This window comes from Scylla paramamosain, chromosome 15, assembly GCF_035594125.1.
Source record: "Scylla paramamosain isolate STU-SP2022 chromosome 15, ASM3559412v1, whole genome shotgun sequence".
Taxonomy (NCBI): domain Eukaryota; kingdom Metazoa; phylum Arthropoda; class Malacostraca; order Decapoda; family Portunidae; genus Scylla; species Scylla paramamosain.
In genome coordinates, this window is record NC_087165.1 from 9,583,512 (window position 1) to 9,607,511 (window position 24,000).

A 24,000-nucleotide genomic window follows, 5' to 3' on the forward strand; every position below is an offset into this window, starting at 1 on the left:
TAGGCTTCCTGTTGGCCATAACCTTGCTGACGTCATAGCTCTTCTTGCGGGGTGTTTTGGGGGCGTTTGGCTCACGTATCCGAGGCGTGGTGGTTACGTTCTTCGGTTTTGGTCTCCCAGAAATTTTGGCGAGTGCTGGAATTTCCTTTATTTCTTCCTCTTTCTCTTCTACCTCACTGTTCTTTGCTTCTTCTTCTCCTTGCTCCTCATCATTCTCCTGTTGTGCATCTGTCTGTTCTTCGGCCACTGTATCGTTATTTACAGCTTCGGCACTCTCTGAATGATCACTCTTTTCTTCGTTATCACTTTTCTCTTCAGACTCGAGTTTCTCCTCTTCATCCACTGGATCATCAACTTTCTCCTCTGATGCGGGCTCTTTTTCCTCCTCTAAACTTTCAACTTTCTCCTCACTTTCCCCTTCAGCGACCTCCGCAGCATCCTCCCCAGCATCCTCCCCAGCATCCTCCCCAGCATCCTCCCCAGCGTCCTCCACAGCGTCCTCCCCAGCATCCTCCACAGCGTCCTCCCCAGCATCCTCCACAGCGTCCTCCCCAGCATCCTCCACAGCGTCCTCCCCAGCATCCTCCACAGCATCCTCCGCAGCTTCCGCCGCAGGAGTGTCATCAGCGGTGTCTTCAGAAAGACCGATGACTTCCAGTTGGCTTGCAGCGAGGGAGTTTGGTTCGTCCATATCACCACTGTAACCATTGGCATCCTCCTCTTGATCGAGGCTTTCTTCATTTAACACGGTCTCTCCATCACCTTCGGGATCTGCTTCGGTTTCACTTTGGTCTGTGGGAGGCACCGCATCTTCCAGAGGTTCAGGTATGCTCTCATCACCGGCAGGGGTTTCGTCAGCGAGATTTTCCCCGCCGTCCTCAGTTGGCACTTCATCGTCAAGTTGGTCGGGAAGCTCGTCACCCTCGTCCTTGATGCTGCCACGTCCCTCGTCATCGTCGTCAGGATCGCCAGAGTCGTGATGTTCGTCGTCTTGCGTTGCGTCAGCCATCGTTCCTTCTTCCGCCTCATAATCCTCCTCCTTCTCACCGTTGCTACTGATCCCTTCGTCTTTACTCGAGGTACTTCCTGCGGAGATAAGTCTGGAATCTGCTTCACTTGATTCATTCATCATTGCTACACTCTCCTCCTCCTTCTCTTCTTCGTCCTCTTTTCCTTTCTCCTTTTCGTGTTGCTTTATTTTACTCTTTTTCGCACCTTCTCTGCCTTTCACCTTTGGCTTGCCGAGTCTCTTAGCGCGTTGCTCTGATAAATAGTCCTTGTGCTGCTTTGGCTTTTGACTCATGCTTTTATTGTCCACGAGCTCTGACGTTCGCTTGCCTTTGAGCTGCGAGGGGCGCACCTTCCTGACGCGGGTGGGGTGCGACGCGGGGATCACCGCGCCGCCTCCCTCAGAGACTTCTCGGGTAATAGACATGAGAGACTGCGTGTCCACAGGTTCGCTCAGCACTACGTCAGTCATAGTTAGAAGGTGTCACTGCCCATCACACTCTCCACACTGGGCTACACGGGACCCTCGCTCGGCCCTCTGCTCACCTCTCGCCCAGCAGACGTCCCGTGATGCCCTGCGTGAGGTGGACACTTAAACTTTTCTCTGCGACACCTGAATACGTGAGTTTTAATGGGCTATTATTTCTCTTCCTGGCACCTCAGGGCAGATACTCATGCCCTAATTTCGCACAGACCGTGACGTCACTCAGGCCTTGGTTCGCGTGTGGGAAATGTCGTGAGCCGCTTATCAAACCCTTAATGAGTCTCGCCACATTCTTGACCTTAGTTGTTGTTGTCGTTTTCCATGCGGCACTTCCTTCCGGTTCCCAGCGTGTGGCCTGAGCAGTAGTGGGTGCCGAGGCGAGGCGTATGGGCGGGCCGGGCACTCACAGCTGACCGAGTTTACGGAAGCAATTTTACCTCATTAAGGCCGCTCCTGAAGTAATTGATTGACGCACCGCCAGCCTCAGGTGCTCCAATTACCTCCACTATGACGTAGTGACCGTGGATAGTCCCAAAAAGTTGTGTATTTCGTCACTAAAATATCCAAGAACACAAATAAAAAGAAACAGACAGGCAAAGAGCAATGCCGGGAGCGCGTGAGAGTGCGTGCCGCTCCCTCCCTCCGTGTCAAGTGGGCGACTGAGGCATGTGGTGGACGTGAGGGAACCTTCAGTGTGAGTGTCACCGGCTGACCACCAGGTGGCTACGCCAGTGGCCACACATTCCTCGTGCTCGTGGGTCTGCCATGACATCGAAGAGTACACACCACCGACGGCAGTAACAGTACGTCTCTGCCAACAATATTACCATTTTTTCTTCGAACTTAAGAATTGAAATAATCAGATAATGATTTAACCTTACTATAAATCTAAATAAACGTGACTTATGGTGAAGTCTTTTGCTAAAAAAGTGAAGGTGTTTTCTATAAATCACCAGATTGAAAAACCAACCACCAACACAACTATTTATGTGTGTGTGTGTGTGTGTGTGTGTGTGTGTGTGTGTGTGTGTGTGTGTGTGTGTGTGTGTGTGTGTGTGTGTGTGAGAGAGAGAGAGAGAGAGAGAGAGAGAGAGAGAGAGAGAGAGAGAGAGAGAGAGAGAGAGAGAGAGAGAGAGTGTGTGTGTGTGTGTGTGTGTGTGTGTGTGTGTGTGTGTGTGTGTGTGTGTGTGTGTGTGTGTGTGTGTGTGTGTGTGTGTGTGTGTGTGTGTGTGTGTGTGTGTGTGTGTGGGTGTGTGTTGCTACGTATGGCAAACATTTTTAGAAAGATACATATTTTGGGTGAGAGACCGAGAGGCTGCAAGAAGTCTTCCATTTTTTTCCTTTTTAATGTTCCCTGTGCAACAACAACGACAACAACAACAACAGCAACAACAGCAACAACAACAACAACAACAACAACAACAACAACATTATTCAAGAAGATGATAATTCAAGAAAAAATTCATAAAAATTCAAAAAGGAAATTCAGTAGGAAGATAGAAGTTCTCTCTCTCTCTCTCTCTCTCTCTCTCTCTCTCTCTCTCTCTCTCTCTCTCTCTCTCTCTCTCTGTTACTTCCTCTCTATTTTTTTTGTCCACTCAACACTTTCACTTGTTTTTAGAATGAAAAGCCAATATATTTTCTTCTTTACCTCCTCCTCCTCCTCCTCCTCCTCCTCCTCCTCCTCCTCCTCCTCCTCCTCTTCCTCCTTCTCCTCCTCCGCGGAATCTACCTTCCACACGTCCTTCACCGCCCTTTATTGAACAAATTAATAATGCACACCATAATTACTTAGGAATGTCAATGCCAAACCGTATGCCGCATCTGGCGATTGTCGAGGTGTACTGGTGTGTGGATACCTGTGTGTGTGTGTGTGTGTGTGTGTGTGTGTGTGTGTGTGTGTGTGTGTGTGTGTGTGTGTGTGTGTGTGTGTGTGTGTGTGTGTGTGTGTGTGTGTGTGTGTGTGTGTGTGTGTGTTTTATGATGGAATGTGCGTCATAAACTAAAACCGTGTAAGATGAAAGGGAATGTAAAAAAGAAATAACAATGTTCATCACGAATTTTCTCCACCATTCGTTCGGCAGGTTAAAGGCGCCGTGTAGTGAAACGCGGCAAGTTTTGTCCGTAGAGTGTGAAATATTTTACACTGAGTCACTTGAACTGGCACTCTTGGGTGATAAAGATACGGATAGATGATACGATTCAAACACACTCACACACACACACACACACACACACACACACACACACACACACACACACACACACACACACACACAAACACACACAAACACACACACACACACACACACATTAGATAGTTAATCATTTATATAAAAAGGCATGTTTTTTTATACAGGGACTGCCACGTGTAGGTCTGATGTCTTCTTGCAGCTTCCCTTATTTTCTTATGTCCTTATGATCACACACACACACACACACACACACACACACACATAAGGGCGTGTTTTCGTCTAAACCTAGCAGCTTTCGGTCAGGGTCTACGTACATACTAAATTAAACCCGTCACTATATATAGCCAAGAAACCCCGGCCCCCTCCTCCCAGTCTCCCTCCGCCATACTGCATCTCGTCCTTGAACTGCGGGTTAGTAAGACAGCCGGGCAACGTAACAACTACTTATCCTGCTGATGTATTTACTTCATGCGGGAAGCTCCGTCACATGTTAAGACCTAACTATATTCTTCGCGGGATTAGCTGATAGAAAACACGCCTCCTGCCTTCTTCTCTCCTTCACCATTCGTAAGGTTCTCGTCACTTTTCCAAATTTTTATCTCTTGCATTGTTTACAAGAAAAGAATGTCTGTATGTTTTAAAGGCCTTAATTATAATCTGTTAAATTATACTTGTTTATTTAGACCAAGAGGGATCTTGAATGTACTCACTATACTGTGTTTGCTGATTTAAAGTAACTAATTAACTAGGTATATTTAATACAAGGACTTCCACGTGCAGGCCTAACAGCTTTTTGCAATTTCCCTTATTTTCTTATGCTTTATATATATATATATATATATATATATATATATATATATATATATATATATATATATATATATATATATATATATATATATATATATATATATATATATATATATGCAAAAGGGAGGAAAAGCCAAAGACAAAAAAGAAATTCCGAAAAAAATGTTAAATGTCTCTCACATAAAAGAAAGAAATAACAGTAAAGAAAAGCCAATTCATGATATTTATGTTATATTCCATCACTGACCAATTCATCTTACCCAAAACTTATTAAAAAAAAAACATCAACAGAAAAAGAATATCGAAATCAGTGAAAAAAGATAAGCAAGAAACGTAACCTAACAATCGCTGAAACTCGTCAGGCATCAACTTAATGGCACAAACTTCCTCACATTCCAATACAGGGGTAGTGACTGTTATCGACATTGCTGCCTACAAATGCCAAGGCCGAGCCATAGTAAAGGGGTGGGCTGCTTGACGGCCGGAACAAGAATTCCTTCCACATTCTATACGAATGACCTTTATGCATAATTTTAGACAACTATTTCTCCTTGACACTAAAGCAAAAAAAGAGTGGTATGTGAATAGAGAAATGATAGACTTCAATGCGGACTGAATAAAGTATTGGGACTGAGAAGTATTGGGAGGGAGATGGGGTTGAGATGGGTTGAGAGAAGAAAGTACAAATAAACGAGTAGAAGAGATAGGAAATAAAAGTCTGTGGAGGAGGCTGGTGACGAATAAGAATATGTAAAAAGCTGCTGAAGGAAAAGGAGGAAATCTATAAAGGAAAATAAAGTCAAACAAACAGCAGCAGACTTTTTGGCCTCTGCTAGGATATTTGATGATGAGAAAAGTTTAAACAGAATAGGTTGCTGCAACAGGAAGACTGTGTTAGGTAAAGGAGGAGGAGGAGGAGGAGGAGGAGGAGGAGGAGGAGGAGGAGGTACTGCATGAGTTACGCAATGTGGGTGAAATTACTTATGTATCAGCCAGTCTTTGTTTGCCGTCGGGATGACCTAAATGTACCTGAGGTGTGTGTGTGTGTGTGTGTGTGTGTGTGTGTGTGTGATTAGATCCAAATATCGAGGTAAATTCACAAGGTTGGTAGTAAAAAAAAAAAGGGAATTTAAAGGATAGTTTCAACACGCTGCATTACATTTTAATCTCCTCTCTGAAGTTCCTGTAACCTTCTCTTCTCTGCTGGATGGCTGCATTATAACGAGCGGTGTTCTGTCGAGTCTCCCTCACCACTCCCCTTCACCTGACATTATCGAGAGAGAGAGAGAGAGAGAGAGAGAGAGAGAGAGAGAGAGAGAGAGAGAGAGAGAGAGAGAGAGAGAGAGAGAGAGAGAGAGAGAGAGAGAGAGAGAGAGAGAGAGAGAGAGAGAGAGAGAGAGTGTGTGTGTGTGTGTGTGCAAAGAGTAAAGAAAAATGAAAGTAGGGAAATATGCAGATACTTGTGTAAAAGACTAATAGTGATAGAAAATAAGTAGATAGATGTTTGGTTGCCTGTGTAAAGACTGAATAAAGACTTAAACTAAGTAGACAGAGATGCAGTTACGTATTTACAGACTAATAAATGATGGTTGAGGATAAGTAGGCAGTTTAGTGATTCCGTGTGTATACTTATAGACCTAATAAATAATGATTGAAAGTAAGTGGATCAATATGTAGTTACGTGTGTAAGAACTAATAGATAATGATTGAAAATAGATATATCAGTAGTCAAGTAAGTAAGAACGCTTATACTAAACACATAATATACATTTCTACGTATGTATGTATGCGTGTATGTATATGTATGTTTGTATTCACCTAAGTATACTCATATTAGCCAAACAGAACATCGGCCAGGCAGTCAGTTAGTCAATAAATACGAGCAAATGAGTATGGATATGTGTGTTACGTAGCTAAGCATGCCTCCCAGTGTTGTCTTTCATCCCTGTGACAGACACACGAAAAAGACAACTCACTAAATTAGCCAACTCGACTTGACTCCTTTTCTGCTCAGTATTTTGAAGGGGTGATTAAGCAAGGCTCTCTTTGTTAGTTTGCTAGTGTTCCTTTGGCAGCCTCCTTTAAACGTAACAAAAAAAAAAATGTACGATATTAATCACTGCAGAGTAACCAGCGTAGGACTATATTAAACGATATTGAAGGTCTTTAAGTGATATGCGATATATAACAAGGGTGACGTAAACAAAATCACCAGAATCAGTAATCGGGGATATAGCAAGAAATAATGGGCTCAATCTAAATTTAAAAAGAGATAAAAAGAAATTGGATCTCAAATACAGAAGTAGATCAATGGAACAGGTTCATTGATCAGGATGTTAGTATTAAGTCATCAGGGAGCTTTTTAAAAGATGATCAGGCAAGTTTATGGATAGGGATGACGTAAGGAAAGACGTAGATATGTTCTATACAGAGACTGTCACGTGTACGCCAGGCTCCTTCTTCCAGCTTCTCTTGTTTTCCTTACGTTTTATATTATCCTCGAAATCGCCGATGAGTGATCCGCTTATCGCTTGCTATTTGGAGAATCTAAAATCACGCAGGTGTTATCCATTCTGCCTTCCATTGATTATTACGTATCGAAGTGGAGCAGCAGCGAGGCAGGATGGCCCTGGAGAAAGGTACTGTGCTGGTACTGGTATAAATACGTTGTACCGGCCGCGAACAGAGGCTGGGCCCGACCAAACTATTGTTATACGTACAGTGCCTGGGGCCTAACGTCAACTTTAGCGCATAGTACAAAACAAATTTGGCTGTACTTACCAACATGCGGAAATGGTGAATAGGAAAATATATAACATGCAGAATCAATAAACGAATGAAAAATTACGTTCATAAACAAAAGAAAATAATGTTTCAGATGTTTTTGTTTTCTTACATCTTAAATCGATTTGCCATAATATTAGACAGAGAGAGAGAGAGAGAGAGAGAGAGAGAGAGAGAGAGAGAGAGGAGAGAAGAGAGAGAGAGAGAGAGAGAGAGAGAGAGAGAGAGAGGAGAGAGAGAAACAACAGAATTAATAATTAAAGTTTAACAGACAGATTAATACTTTTTACAGTGTTGACATTCCCCGCGGCGCTCACTGCTACACTGACTCGAGGTCAAGAAAACAAAAGCATTTCTCAGAGACCTTGCAATACTAACGTTATAAAATATACTTGACAAAACAATAAATAAAATAACAAAGCGAGGAGAGAAATATATAGGAAGAACCTTATATCACGAGAGAGAGAGAGAGAGAGAGAGAGAGAGAGAGAGCAGAGAGAGAGAGAGAGAGAGAGAGAGAGAGAGAGAGAGAGAGAGAGAGAGAGAGAGAGAGAGAATTTCGATGATCAATGTCCATCTACTACAGTCATCTGAAGGCCGTGTTGACCCCCCTTCTCTCTCTCTCTCTCTCTCTCTCTCTCTCTCTCTCTCTCTCTCTCTCTCTCTCTCTCTCTCTCTCTCTCTCTCTCTCTCTCTCTCTCTCTCTCTCTCTCTCTCTCTCTCATACACATAAAGTCTCCTCCTGACATTCATACCTTTTATCTTCTCTTTCTCTTCTCTTCCTCTTTCTTCCTGGTATTCATTTTCTTTTAATTTCTTCTTCCTGGTATTCTTTCTTCCTTCCTCTGTCTTTCCTGGTATTCTCTCTCTCTTCCCTTCCTTTGCCTTCCTGGTATTCACTGTTTTTATTTTTTGTCTTCCTGTTATTCTTTCTCTTCCTTTCTATCTTCCTGGTATTGAATATCTATCTTTCTCTTCCTAGTATTCCCTCTCTTCTCTTCCTAGTATTGCCTGATTTCTCTTCCTCTCTTCGTAGTATTCAATCTCTTCTCTTTCTCTGCCTTCCTGCTATTTTTTCTTCTTCCTTTCTCGGTATTTTCTCTCTTTTCTTCTAACGATTACTGGTGTTCGATGTAGTAGTAGTAGTAGTAGTAGTAGTAGTAGTAGTAGTAGTAGTAGTAGTAGTAGTAGTAGTAGTAGCTAGTAGTAGTATTGTATCTATATCATAAAGGCAGATATACCACTCGGAAATCATTCTACATTAAATAAGAATAATAACCTTATAATAATCTATGACCAACACGCAAACTTAACCCAATTCTTCTCCTTTTCTTCCAATATCCCCAATACCTACTAAAAATACCCATGATGATTCACACACACACACACACACAACACACACACACACACACACACACACACACACACACACACACACACACACACACACACACATACACATGCGCACACACACACACACACACACACATTCTTCACCTTCACTGCACGAACACTTACTTTGTCTTAGTTCCCCCTGACTCGTTTTCTGTGAGTTCAGTTCCCGCCACCAAGCATGGGTCGAGGTAGGGCGCTCTGGGAAAGCATCCCAGTCGAGCGTCCCAGGGACTCAGAATACCACCTTAAAATATCACCTTAAAATAATGAACAGCACAGACTTGTTAATGTGATATCTTTGAGACTTCCGCAAATTCATCCATACTTCATGCGGCCTTGGGCTTATATAAATAGCGACGTTGGGTTGGGAGGAAACGTTACAGAGAGAGAGAGAGAGAGAGAGAGAGAGAGAGAGAGAGAGAGAGAGAGAGCGGCCTGGCCGCTCAACAGCGGACCTCCTCACCCTCCTCTCCCAAGGCTGGCAGGATGCCCTGGACGAAGGTCTGGATACTCTTGTGGTGGCCCTGGACATTGCTGGGGCCTTTGATAGGGTCTGGCACGCGGGGCTTGTAAAAAAGCTTTGCGCCAAGGGTATCCAGGGCAACCTCCTTGCACTGCTCGAGGACTACCTCCAGGGGAGAACCCTCCGGGTAGTCATCAATGGACAGGCATCCCAGCCGTTACCTATACAGGCCTCAGTTCCACAGGGTTCAGTGTTGGGCCCGATCCTGTGGAACATATACATCGATGACCTCCTGCGGCAAATCCCGACTCTGCTTGCATACGCCGACGACTGCAATCTCTCCCGCTCCTACTGCCGCTCCGACAGTCAGCGAGCCGTTAGAGAGCTAAACAGGCAGCTCAGGCTGGTGATGGAGTGGGGAGAGGCGTGGCAAGTCAGCTTCGCTCCAGAAAAGACGCAGGCCATGGTCATCTCACGGTCCCCAGCTGCCTCCCCAGCCGTCTCAGGCTGTCTGATTTTTGGAGGCCAGACACTTCCCTCCAGGAACACGTCAAGTTGCTGGGAGTGACAGTGGACTGTGGCCTGCGCTTTGACCGCCATGTTGCTGCTGTTGCCCACCAGGTCTCCCAGCGAGTCTCTGCACTGCGTCGGATGTCAGGAAACCTCGACTCCCGGGGCATCCTCACACTGTACAAGGCTCAGATACGGCCTTGTATGGAGTACAGTGCCTTGTCCTGGATGTCGAGTGCCCCCACCCACTTGCAGAGACTGGATGCTGTGCAACGCCGTGCCCTGCGCTTGGTGGGGATGGACGGACAGCAGCAGCAGCAGCAGCAGCAGCAGCAGGAGGAGCAGACCGGAGTCACGTCGCTGGAGCATCGGCGGGACGTGTCGGCACTGGTGGTCCAGCACAAGGCCCGGGTTCTGGAGGTCCCTCATCTCAGCTCGATAAGGCTCCCACCACGAGCTGTCCAGAGGGAGTCCAGGACCACCACCTCCAATGACATGCTGGTGCAAGTGCCTCGATCTTACTCGAGGCAGCACCAGCGCTCTTACACAGCTAGAACCTCCAGACTGTGGAATGTGTTTACGGCAGCCACGAGTGATACACAGACAATGACACTCCAGCAAGTGAAAGTGGCTGCACACAGGTGGCGTAAAACACAACCCCCCACACTAGTGCTGTGTTAATCATGTCTATATATATATAGTAGGATGAGTTTACTTTTTGTATATATTTTCTTCTTTACATTTAAGTATAGGCTTTTCAAATAACAGCATAAAAAACGTGTTGTTTTAAGCCTGATGTAAATTTTGTTTAAATAAAAAAAAAAAAAAAAAAAAAAAAAAAAAGAGAGAGAGAGAGAGAGAGAGAGAGAGAGAGAGAGAGAGAGAGAGAGAGAGAGAGAGAGAGAGATTTTGATGTACAGATCAGGCAGACAAACAGTAAAATATGAAAACAATATTAATGCTTTTAAATAAACATTTTATTACCCATCAGGTGTTACATAATTAACTTCTATGAAAGAAATGTGTTGTAATTTTGCTAATACAGTCAATACTAAATGTCAACGGTGTTAGTAATTTCATACCTGTTCCTGTACCAAAGTCACCGTCTTAACCAGGTCTATCACACTCCACCTTATTTTAAAGTTTCCAGTCAAGGTCTCCATGAATTTCTTCCTTGTCTTCCTCTGGCTCCTCTTCCTTCAACCCTTCTCAGCAAGTAATCTCTTTCCATTCCTCCAGCCATTCCTACATCTACAGATAAACCGAAGCGAGTACACGAGTAAGCTCAAATGAAGTTTCTGTACTTTGGATGAGTCTGCCCAACAAGGCATCTTTGCTCCATTTTCTCCGATACGTCAACTGCCCCGGTTTCTTTCACAGATAAACGATGGTAGACTTCTGTATAACGTTAGCCACATGTTGGTAAATTAACAAAAGGCAAACAACGCCCTATTTCATAACACATGCATACTCACGATACCCATCACCAACACACCTATCTACCTACCTACAACACACCACACACACACACACACACACACACGGAACAGTGCAGCCCCCACGTGGCAGTGAACCTGCACTAAGGTAACTTTGTGGTATTCCTTCTGGTTTCTCGCTAATTCGGGTTGATATAAACAAAACTATTCTCTGGAAAACCCCATGGTAGGAATCCGCCAAGGAACATGCTATCTAAAAGACTCACTGGTATGTACGTACCTAATAACAGCGCTCTTCTCTACAGCGGGGTCCTGGGAGGTTCTGCAGTACAGTGTTTCTCTCGTGTTTGCAATTAAGAGTTTGTCCTTGGTTAACAGCATTTTTTTACGGTATTAGCGCTCTCTTGTTAGCCTAAGGTGGCAATTATATAATTTGGTATTAATTCATGAATGCGGGTGATACAAGAAATAGGAGCGTTTTATACAAGGCCTGCCATGTGTACGCCTAATGCCTTCTCGTAACCTCCCTCTTCTCATGCTCTTATCTTACCCAAGAAACACAAGTATGGAAAAAGGCCTACCCTAAAAATTAAATCAAACCATGTACGAAGTTGAAGTCGGTATGAACTTGTAAATTTAGATGATGGCTGAATATTTCAAATGTTTCAAATTTTGCGGCGTAATAAGACACCCAAATTCTCCCTGTGGTGATAGTTAAGTCCTACCCTTATGTACAAGCACCCCATACAAGGCCACCACACCACTCCCACTCAGCAAGCCTTTCATCATCGCTGCCCCTCCACGCTCCTTACACACACTCACACCCTCGACCCTTGCCCAAAGAACCACCTGTGGCCGCTGTTTACCCGCCCCGTCGTTAACTTCCAGATCGCCTTCCGCCCACTCACGACTCTCTAATTTAGGTTAATCACGCCTGCTGGGAACAAACGTCCTTCATGTAGAGGGGAAAGAAAAAGCACTCGATTTAAACCACCGAGTTTCTCCTTCTCCAGGAAAACCAGAAATGTCAACAACAGCGTCAAACACACGCCCCCTTGCCTCCCTCTCCCGATGATAATACTATTTCATAAGCAGAAGTTCGACAATGCCCTCCTTCATTGCCCTCCTCTAAGATTATCGAAAGTATTGCTTAAAAATATACCCTTTCAATTACCTTGGCAACCCCACTCGCTCGCTCCCTCGCTGCGCAGTCCTCGCCAGAGAGTAACCAGAATTGCCTAATGGCGGTGGGTCGGATGAGGCGCCTGACGCTAATGATGAACGAGAACAACAATTACGTAACTCGTTCTGCAGAAGAGGAATCCGCCGCAGGTGAATTACGCAGGAGATCGTTAAGCTTAATTTGAACATTTTTTTATTTTATTTGTGTCACAGAGAGAGAGAGAGAGAGAGAGAGAGAGAGAGAGAGAGAGAGAGAGAGAGAGAGAGAGAGAGAGAGAGAGAGAGAGAGAGAGAGAGAGAGAGAGAGAGAGAGAGAGCAAAATTCTCAGGATCAGTAATCAGGACAGAACTAGAAATAACGGGTTCAAGCTTGAAAATTTAGAAGTAAGAAAGAAATAGGAAGGAATTTGTTCTCAAATAGAGTGGCAGATGAATGGAACGGGACTCAGTGATTCAGGTTGTTAGTGCTGAGTCATTGGAGAGCTTTAAAAGAAGATAAGACAAATTTATGGATGGGGATGACATGTGGAAATAGGTAGGTATATTTTCATACAGGGACTGCCACGTGTAGGCATGATGGCTTCTTGCAGCTTCCCTTATTTTCTAATGTTCTTAGAGAGAGAGAGATGAGAGAGAGAGAGAGAGGAGAGAGAGAGAGAGAGAGAGAGAGAGAGGAGAGAGAGAGAGAGAGAGAGAGAGAGAGAGTCAACAGTCGATATCGAGGTACGCTCAGGGTACAAAACATCTGGAATAGCGAGGTGTTGGTGGCCGAGTCATGCGTGGGCGGCGAGATGCGAGTTTTGACATTAGTGCAGTGCAGTGGTATGCTGCGATACAAATAATACTGTGCTGCGTTCACTCTGCACTGGCCAAGCTTTAATACATGTGAAGGGCGTTTTGTCTTCGCTTAAATCAGTGTAATGCTGTGGAATGTTACGATACAGATAAGGCTATTGTTCACACTGCACTAGCCAAATTTTTAATCCATGAGAGGTGTCTGTTTAGGTAAGCTCTGAGGCGCAGAAACACACCAGGTTAATGTACAGTTGAATTTCATGTCTTTAAAACCGGAAAGATGTTAATGCGTGGACTAATGAACTGATTTATATTAAGATCGCTGAAAAAAAAAAAAAAAGAGAGAGAGAGAGAGAGAGAGAGAGAGAGAGAGAGAGAGAGAGAAAAAAAGAAAGAGGAACTGGGAATTTTACAGGTGGAGAGAATTGTCAGAAATCGATATTTGCCTGAAGTATTTTACAGATTATGACTCTACTGTCTATACTTAAGTCTCTCATAAGAACTATTCTCAAAGGCAATAGAGATAATTCGTTCGGTTCTCAGCAATGTATTTCCAATGAATTATGCGTATTCCTTATTAAAATATCACCAGCATCATAAAAAAAAAAAAAAAATCCTTTAATAACACTCAAGAACCTCCAGCAGAGTCTCAATAGCAGCTTTCTAATGCAAGAGTTAACCAGTATTCTCAGTCATTAATCTCCTTCTCTAGTAAACTATGAAACTCCCTGCCTGCTTCTGTATTTCCTCCTTCCTATGATTTGAGAGAGGTTTCAAGACACTTATCCCTCAATTTTTTATGATTCTTTTGACGTCTCTTTTGGAAGTGGCGCCTGAGTGGATTTTTTTTTTTCTCTCTAGTTTTGTTTCCCTTGGCCAGTGACGTCTTACATAAAAAAAAATAAATAAATAAATAGATAAACTACTTACCACTAACACCAAAGAAACACCCTTGAAAACCCTAATGACGTTTACAGTGATCTAAAAGGGTAGCCGAGATAAAACGACCAATAATATCATAAGAACTACCCTTGAGAACTGTAATCGCTTCCAAAAGACTGTGTTAAAAGAACCTGAGATGAAACGCAGCCCCTTGAGATCTGAGGGAAACATGACAGAGGCGGCACCCACTAGTTAGCAAGGTTTCGCCGCGGCTTGCATATCGAGGAATGCAAAATGGTACCGCCAGTAATGAATTCCAGGAAGTCCCCAGCCTTTTATCGACGCTGCAGTCAACGTGACGAAAAGCATGATTACCTTCATATTCACGTCACCGATCTAAATGTTAGGGTGGTGACAGAAGGAATGCGTCGCCTCGAGGGAACCGGAACCTGCACCACGAAGCAGAATCACGGGGTAGTGAAAAAAAAAAAAAAAATCGGACTAAAAAGACATAGGGGATAATAAATATTTCATACTTTTCATACCTTGTATCCTCTCGTCTTGAAAAAAAAAAAAAAAATGTACAAGGTCTAAAAAACATTCCATACGAAAGAAGACTTAAGCTTTTGAAACTACATTCCTTAAAGACGCGTAGATTAAGAAGGGATCTGATAGAGGTCTTTTAATGGTATAGGGGATAGAGCAAGCGTGCCAAACAAAATTTTCATGGTAAGCAATCAGGATAGAACAATTCAAGCTAGATGAAGTTAGATTTAAAAAAAAAAAAAAAAGAGAAGGACTGAAATTAATTCTCGAATAGAGTTGTACATGAATGAGATAGATTCAATAATCAGATTGTTAGTGCCCAGTCATTAGGGAGTTTTAAAAGATTAGACAGATTTATGGATATGAATTGATAGACAGAAAAAGGCAGGTACATATCTTATACAGGAGCTACCACGTGTTAACAAGATAGCTTCCTGCACCACCTCCTTACTTTCTTATATAAAACTCGTGTTGCAAAAGAAGCACCTGGAGTCTCGATGAGTGTATGAGAGCGTGGAGCTCCTTGCCATCCAGGCCAGCACCTCTGGCAGAGAAAATGAGAGGACAGTGACCTGCAGCTGGCTTGTCAATATCATCTGCAAAATATGCTGCTCACTAAGCCCGCCCATTAGCCTGAGCAGGTAAAGTAATCGGTAATAACTGCCGTGACAACCAATGGTGACACAGATGCCGCGCATAGTGGACTGAAGGGGAAATCACGGAAATATTTAGTATCTATGGAGAGAGATTGAGAGAGAGAGAGAGAGAGAGAGAGAGAGAGAGAGAGAGAGAGAGAGAGAGAGAGAGAGAGAGAGAGAGAGAGAGAGAGAGAGAGAGAGAGAGAGAGAGAGAGAGAGAGAGAGAGAGAGAATTGAATTTGAGAGACGAATTAACAAACAGACAGACAGACAGACAGACAGACAGACAGACACAGACAGACAGAAGAAGTGCAGGTGGGGTGGAAGGACGGATTGACAGACAGAAAGGCGGAGAGACAGACAGATAGACACACAAAGAAAATGGAACATACTTTTTTTTCACGCAGACACTTAAACAAACATACAGAAAGCAAAGGAAACGACATCATTAGCAGAATAATAAACTCAATAAGTACAATCTCAACGCAGTACTAATTTTTTATCAGAGTTCATACAAAATTTAATCAATTCATTACTCGCAACCCTTCATCAAGTAATCATCGTGTTTATGTAAGAAATTATTTATTTTTTTATGTGATGAGCTTTCAAACTTTTATGCATGTGTGTGTGTGTGTGTGTGTGTGTGTGTGTGTGTGTGTGTGTGTGTGTGTGTGTGTGTGTGTGTGTGTGTGTGTGTGTGTGTGTGTGTGTGTGTGTGTGTGTGTGTGTGTGTGTGTATGGGTGGGTGGGGTGGATGGGTGCGCGGTGTGGATGCGTGTGATTCTAAGTTCTTAGCGATTGAAAAAAAAGTGGTAGAACTAAACTTGAGATTACTGGAAGCCTCATGCACCAATTGTCGATATAAAAAATATATCGAAGAAGATATTGATGTTCTTTTTTCTTACTCTTTTTTTTTCCAACCCATCTTAACGAGACCTTTGCACACGACATGTATAGATTATTCATTAATACATTTTCTTCCTTCCATTCCTTTCAGTCAGGAATGTCCAGGGAGTGAGTGCGTGCATGCCGCCTGCATTTCTCGCCTCTAGTTTCCGAAAGAATCAAGGTGGTGATTGAAGTCACCCAGGAATGTGTTCAATATTTCTCGCACTACGTTTTCTGTGGAGGGTTTCTCAAGTGGAAGGTTACTGATTAGCTTTGCGTTGTGTTGCAGAAAGGAAGCATTTGACCAACACGACACCAAGACACGCATGCAGATACACATTCTGGCCAGACACAAACCATCCAGCCAGCCAGCCAGACACTAATGCATGCACACTTATCTACATACAAACAGATAAGGATATACAAAGACGAAGATATAGAGATAAACAAACACAGGAGAAGACGATAAGCAAGGTAAATGTTTGTTTTTCGCCGCATTTTTGTCGTGTGTGTGTGTGTGTGTGTGTGTGTGTGTGTGTGTGTGTGTGTGTGTGTGTGGATGGGTGGGTGTTGTGTATTGCGCGCGTGTGAGTGAGCGCACGAGTAATTTGTTCGATAAGAAAGTTTTACAGGAGGAACCAATTAGAATGAAAAGCATCAATCAACGTGCCAAGTGACGTCATCGCTTGTGCTACTTTTAAACTTGTGGCGCCTTTCCTTCCTCCTCCCTTCCCCTAAAGATTAGCCTGACACCACCTTGCGTCCCCATAACCCCTACCAATGAACGCTTAACCTTATCCCATCTGCGTCTTATCGGTACAACTTCTAACACGATCTTGTGGAAGTTACTGGGAAGGATTTTCAAAGGTGTTTTCATGATTCTAGAGATAGATTGAAGCCATTGTGATTTTCTAGGGTGTTTTTATGATTCAAGTGATAGTTTAATAAGTATTCTACATAATGAACAAGAAAAATACAATTCATCATTTCCGTGGCCTATGAAAATAGTCCTAATGAAAGCAGTAAGTGTTTAAGAATACAAGCTGAGGACCTATACATTACCGAACTGTAAACCCGAGGAAATACAACAGGAAAACCACGATCAGTCATTTCCGTGGTCTGAAAACAAACCTAATGAGAGAACTAAGTGTTTAAGAATACCTGGCTTAACCTAAAAACACCACCCATACCAAAACCTTCAACAAGGAACAACCTACACAAAAAAGAGAGGGAGAACAATTAATCATTCACTCAAACACTGTATATCCAGGGCAACAGGCGGAGAATTGGGAGGACAAGAGCACACAGAGCCACCACCCACCACCACCATCACCGCCTTTGCAATGCGTGAGGGAGCAGAATGGACCACGTCACCACACACTCAGGGAAGAAGAGGAAGCAACAGCGTCAGTCGATTCTAATTTATCAGGCGGGTGGCGGACAACAAAAGGGTGTCTGCCGGGAGGCGCGTCGCTGTGAAGTAACTTTAATACCGCGACTAATTATATGACTACGCTTCTTAGGGGGACGGAATGAGGACAGGACAACACAACACAACACAGCACAGCACAGCACAGCACAGCACAGCACAGCACAGCAACCAGGAACTCGGTCACAGGAGGTGAAAGGAAATATATAAAATGATCGCTATAATTCACTGACCTTTCCCAACCGTTTCTCATTAGATAGTGAAAGGAAGCGTGAGAAAACTGACTGGTGATAAATGGCTACGTAGGTGTGGAAGTAGGTTAGGTGAGAGGCAGGCAGGTGAGAGGCAGGCAGGTGAGTAGGAAGGTATGTGGGCAGGGAAGTAGATTAGGTGAATGGCAAGGTAGGTAAGTAAGTAGGCATGTAGGTAGGTAGACAGGTAGGTAAGTGGATTAGGTAAGGATCAGATTGGTAAAAAGGTAGATATGTAAGTGAGTAAGCTAAGCACCATGACACAATAAGGCTGTATAAAAGGAAGACAGGTAGGTAAGTAGGTTAAGTAAGGGTCAAGTTGGTAAAAAGGTAGATATGTAGGTACGTAAGTAAGCTAAGCACCAGGACACGACAAGGCTGTATAATGTGCATAAGATATCAGCCTAAGGGGAAAAGAAATCATTAATAGACCCAGGAAACAGTGATGAGAGAGTATACAGACAGTACTGACCTCCAGAACACGACAATGCTGAATAAAGAACTAAAAATATCACCCTTAGAAAGAGAAGGGAAAGAATTAATTTACGTATAGCTCAAGGCAAGATGAAGAAGTGAGAGTGTACACAGACAGCACTGAGCACCAAAACGCGACAATGCTATAAAAGGTACACGGAATAAAAAAGCATAAAATATCATCCTAAGAAAAGACAAGGAAAAGAATTAATCTATAGATCCACTCGAGAGGGGAGTTTAGAGCTCACACAGACACCACTAGACACCAGAACGCGACACAGGCTGAATAAACTGCATCAAACATCAGCTTAACTAAACAGAGAGGAAAGAATGAATTTATGGCTCCAGGTGAGAAGTTAAGAGTGCACACAGACAACACGAACACCACAATGCGACAGTGGTGCGTAAAGTGCATGATATACCAGACACTGCATTGCTCACAGAAAACGAGTCCTGCCTGAGCTGTACAGGCGAGAGCATACCAGCACACCACACCACCGCTGCCTCTTAAAATATAACAAAAAAAATATATATATATATACCTTTCTCTGGTAACTTTTAATACAGCAAGAGTTTCTGCAATGTCACTGATTTCTGGATGGATAAAAGGTGATTGTTCTTTGAGTGATGTTTGGTTTGTATCTCCGTTCTGTCTCATTACTGCGAATAGTGAGGCGGACAGACAGACAGACAGATAAACAGACATAGAGACAGACAGACAAATAGAGACAAACAGACAATCCTAGCCATCAAAGTAAAATAAATACAAAAACGTCAAAAATAGTAACTCATTGCAAGGAAATAAACAGCAAAATACATAGCATAGCATAGACAGGCGGCCATCAAATGGTGCTCCTCGTGTGTGTGTGTGTGTGTGTGTACAGACTGCCCACGATCGATAGTGACGAAGGGGCGCCCATTAACTTAAGGGGCGGGAGGTGAGAGGGGAAGAGGCGAGGCAGTGAGGACAAGACAATAACAAGAATAACAACAACAACGATCAGAGGAAAGCAATAAGGATCCCGCGTAATATGATACTGAGAGGAGGAGGAGGAGGAGGAGGAGGAACAGGAGGAGGAGGAGGAGGAGGAGAAAAGAAAAAGAAAAGAAAAAGAAAAAGCAGAAGCAGAAGCAGAAGCAGAAGCAGAAGAGAAAAAAGAAGCAGAAGAAAAAGAAGAAGAAAAGAAAAAGAAGAAGAAGAAGAAGAAGCACAACCAGCATTCGACAAGAGTGAAGCCAAGGACAGTGAAACACGGACACTCAAGGTACACTAGCACAGCCACTCCTACAAGTACTATTACATTACTACCAGGCCACCCTAAGTAAAGTAAAGTCTAGGTAATACAAAAATAAAGACATATCATATATTCGTACATAAGGAGAGCCCGACCAACAGGAAATACCTTGTTGTATGAAATAGTGTAGAAAAAATTGTAATTACTACATTCCAGTGGCTGAAAAATTTAGGTCAATGTTTACCAGACACACATACGCGCACAGACCCACGCGCACACACACACACACACACACACACACACACACACACACACACACACACACACACACACACACACACACACACACACACAGATAGGTGGACAGATAGATAGATAGATAGATAGATAGATAGATAGATAGATAGATAGATAGATAGATAAATGACGACCACGAAAATGCATCCACGTAATACAATTAAATATACAACAAAAAAGGAGTTCCAAATATAGAAGCCAACATAAAAACGAAATTAATAGGAATAAAAACAAATATAAACTTAAACATTCAAACAAAAGCATATTAACAATGATAATAACAGTAATAAATATAATGAAACAAAATGGTTCAGAGAGAGAGAGAGAGAGAGAGAGAGAGAGAGAGAGAGAGAGAGAGAGAGCGTAGGGTCCCTCTAATACTGCCCGCCAGCGATGACTAATGACTGGAGAGGTGGAATACGTCTGTGTCTATTCCTGAGTCCTATTCCTCTTTCTTCCATTCCCTTCTCCCTTCTTTCCTTACGTCTCCTTTCTCTTCTTCCTGACCCATCCCAGCCAGCCTTCCCCATAATGCCTTCACTCTTTAGTTATTCTTTTTTTTCTGACCACCTATTCGTTATCTTTCCTTTCCACCTTCTTTACGCCCCCTTTGTTTTGTTCCTGACCCATCCCAGCCAACCCTTCCCATAATATCGTGACCTTCATTTGACTCCCCTGTTATTCTTCTTTTCCTGACTACCTAATTTGTCTTCTTTCCTGCAGCGCATTAGAGGTGGCTGGAAATAGTGTGGTGAATGAGGAAATGAAGCAGCTGTGTATTCCGAGCATTGGGAGCTGCTTAATAGGTGTATTGGGGCTTCGAATGTCTCCCTGTACCACTGGGATACGAAGCAATGAACAGCACCAGAAGCAATGCATTATTTTTTTTTTTATAAGCATCTACAAAAAAAGAATGGGATTAAAAAAGCATATATTTTCCAATCTCTACCCAGTTGGAAGATTGTAGGTGGCTATAGGACAAGTAAAGATATCCCGGAAAGATTAGTAATTAAGGAAACATGTACCAACTAGCAGTTAAAGGGTTAATTAGACGCCTCAAGACTGTCCGAGTGGTGATGGTGGTGATGGTGGTATTGTCCCTCCAGAACGCGGTGTAAGTCCAACCGTGGCGTGCTTCCCTGCGGGTCATCTGATGTGTTGTGTCCTGTGCCAGTATTCAGAAACGTTTTGCTCTCTCACCATGACTGTTTTCAAAGGCCACAGAAACTATCAGCCGGGTTGTCAAGAGTGTTTCTCTAGTTAAAGATGCAGAAATCTGTTTATCTGCCTCTAGAACCGTAAAAACACCCTTAAAAATCAATGTAACTTCAACTAGATCTGAAAGTAATGGAGGTGCAGCAGAGAGGAGTGCCATAATATAGTCGTTAGTCTTGCCACACCGCGAGATTACCACCGGCTGAGCGGCTCGTAATGGGAGAGGACGTGCGAGGTATAGCTGTGTGTGTGTAACCTCCTGCTCTGAAATGCGAGTCTTCTCAGTGAATAAGAATGGGTAGCAGATAGTAGGCAGAGTTGGTGAGTAAAAAACGTAAATAGATAGACATGAGAGAAGGCGGTAAGGCAGACTGACATAAGAAAGCAGGTAGGTAGACAGGTAGAAAGGCAGACAGATTGACAGATAGGCAAATATAACAAAAAAAAAATGTAAGTGAACAAGAATTGAGACAGGTAGGACAAGTATACAGGCAGATGGAAGACAGGCAGGCAGACAAGTAAACAGGGTAGCAAACAGACAGACAAACAGGCAGACAGGCATGAGGATAAGGGTCTGGCAGCCCCATCAGCACAGCTCTCAAGTTAGTCACATTTGAGCATCCAGGAAAAGATCGATTATTGATTCAGAAACCCCAATAACCTCGATTCCCTGCACCCACCCTTACATACCCCTACCTTCCCCTTCCCCCTGACACTCTGCAACCCTCCCTAACCTCACCTTCCCCTGCCTGTAACCTATTCTGCCCTTCTGTGAGTTATCCTTTCTGTATATTCCCCATTTTCTTTACCTTCCTTTTTTTATTCCTGTTCCTTTTATTCCTATCGTCGTGTTTTCCCGTTCTCTTTCCCTCTCTTACCGTTCCCTTTTACTGTAGCCTTCTCTTCCACCTCTTCTTTCTTTTTTCTCTTGGTAATATGGTAGTAACTCCCTCTCTTTTTCTTTTTTTTTTACATTTTTTTCCTATTTCCTTCTTCCTCTTTTTTTCCCTCCAGTTCTTCCTTTCCTCTGCTACAGTACCTTCTCTCTCTCTCTCTCTCTCTCTCTCTCTCTCTCTCTCTCTCTCTCTCTCTCTCTCTCTCTCTCTCCCCTCAACTGACGCAGAGAAAAGTCTACAGATTAACTTCTACAGGAAAGCAAAACGCCAAAGTATTTTTAAATTCATTCTCATGACGCATAATTTTGTGTGTGCCGTGCATGACAATTATTATTTTCTATTTATTCCTCCTCCCTCGCCTCGCCCTCTCCCACGCACTTCTGTCATAGCGGTAGTGGTGGTGGTGGTGGTTGAGATTCTTGTTTTTTTTTTTTTTCGTTTTCTTCTACTTTTTCTTTTTCTTTCTTTTTTTTTTTCTTCTTTTGTGTGATACTTGTAATACTTCAACTATTGCTACTTCTATTGTTTTCTTCTTCCCTTCTTTTCTTCTATGTAATACTACTAATAATTCAACAACATTTCCTTCTTCTCTCTTATGCTATTAATTTTCTTCCTTACCTTCCTCTTCTGATACGTCTTTGTTTTCTCCTCCTCCTCCTCCTCCTCCTCCTCCTCCTCCTCCTCTTCCTCTTCCTCTTCCTCTTCCTCTTCCTCCTCCTCCTCCTCCTCCATTCCCATCTCAATCTCATCAGGGACTAAGTAAAGCAGAGGCAGCGACAGTAATTTTTCATCAGATGTTCCTGGATATGAGCTTTCACTCTCGCCCAGTAAGAATATCCATCTCCAACAACACCTCCGAGACTACTACGGCAGCTATACGGAAGACAAAAATGTGGATGGAAGATGTGGAAGAGTGAATGGAAGGAGAGCAAGAGGAAGACAGTGGATCAGGTTTCTGGATGCGGTACTGGAGTTCGGATGTGAATGGATAGCGGAGTACCTGGTCAGACTATCAGACGAGAAAGTGAGGTGAAGATCCGTGTTGGTTGATGTCACCTTGCAGGCATTCCGTTAAAAACAAAGTGGAAATAGGTAAGTATGTTTCACGCAGGGATTGCCACGTGCAGGCCTGGTGGCTTCTTGCAGCTTCCCTTATTTCCTTATGTTCTTATGTTCTTACCTCCACTGTTCCCTTCTATTTAGCCTTACCTCTGCGTCTGTCACTTTAACCATAACATTCCGTCGGATCACACCAGTCGCCAATGCACCAACACCTTGGAACTCTTTGATCATTTTACCGAGGAGATTCATAGAGGACAAAATCGTTGTAATGCTGCACTGAAGGTTCCAAGCACGAAGGACCCTCAACATTTTCCCAGTGGTACAGCGGCGGTATTTCACTCCTTACTATGATACTGTGAGTCAGATGAAAGGTTGCGAGCCAATCTTTTGCATAATTATGGCGGTAAAATGCTGAGGGTGAAATCGCGTGTGAGCCGAGTAATTTTTAAAAGATTCGTATATCGTTCAATAATTATGTCTTGTATACCACGACGCAAGACAAGACTCGTGCATTCTTATCTGGCCTCTGTGTTTAAGGGGGTATAGCCCGGTAGAGGGACGGGTAGTACGTGAAAAGAGGAAGGTAGTAGAGAAGACAGTGAGATGGAGGGATGAAATTTCTGTGGAGCTGCAAAGGGTGAGAGTCACAGCAAGGTGCAAGGGACATTAATAACTGGAGGAGTCTAGTACATGGTGTGGACTTCTGACTCCAAGCTGCTTGTCTTTAAACTTTTCAATGCTATACAATTTTTGCTCGTAATCTCTTTCAACATTCTAGCCACTTATTTTTGAACTAATCTCTTAAATATTTCTACATGCTAAAAATACAAAATTCTCTCCTATTCTTTATTTTTTTTCAATTGAATATTTTCTACAGTGCTCTAGATGTACGGAGATGTACAGCACGTTTTAGCAGGTAAGGTACTGATGTTCCTTCCGGCAGTGTTGTGGCGAGGCCGGCGGGTACATGGCCAGGCCCTTCAGCTTGGTGGTGCACCAGTCACCTCGCTCACCAGGAGGCCTGTTCCCACGCGGGTTCCGTTCCATTTCAATAAGAAACCACCGAATTTTTAGTTTACCCAGGTAATTGAAATATTTGTGCCAGCACTCCTCTGTTTCTCAGGA

The 24,000-nt window shown here is 43.3% G+C and overlaps 1 protein-coding gene across 9 annotated transcripts in view; it reads right to left on the reverse strand.

The window, feature by feature from the left end:
- The window catches only part of LOC135107380 (radial spoke head protein 3 homolog), a 109,637-nt gene that overhangs the window by 57,546 nt on the left and 28,091 nt on the right, over nt 1-24,000 (reverse strand). For 2 of the 9 annotated variants that reach the window (XR_010271742.1, XR_010271741.1), the window contains exon 1: nt 1-2,322. This exon is cut by the window's left edge and continues 606 nt beyond it. The exons of the other annotated variants lie outside the window; for them this stretch is intronic. The gene's annotated coding sequence lies outside the window, so the exon portion shown is untranslated. Of the gene's footprint in view, nt 2,323-24,000 lie in introns of those variants that run through there. 9 annotated transcript variants of the gene reach the window in all.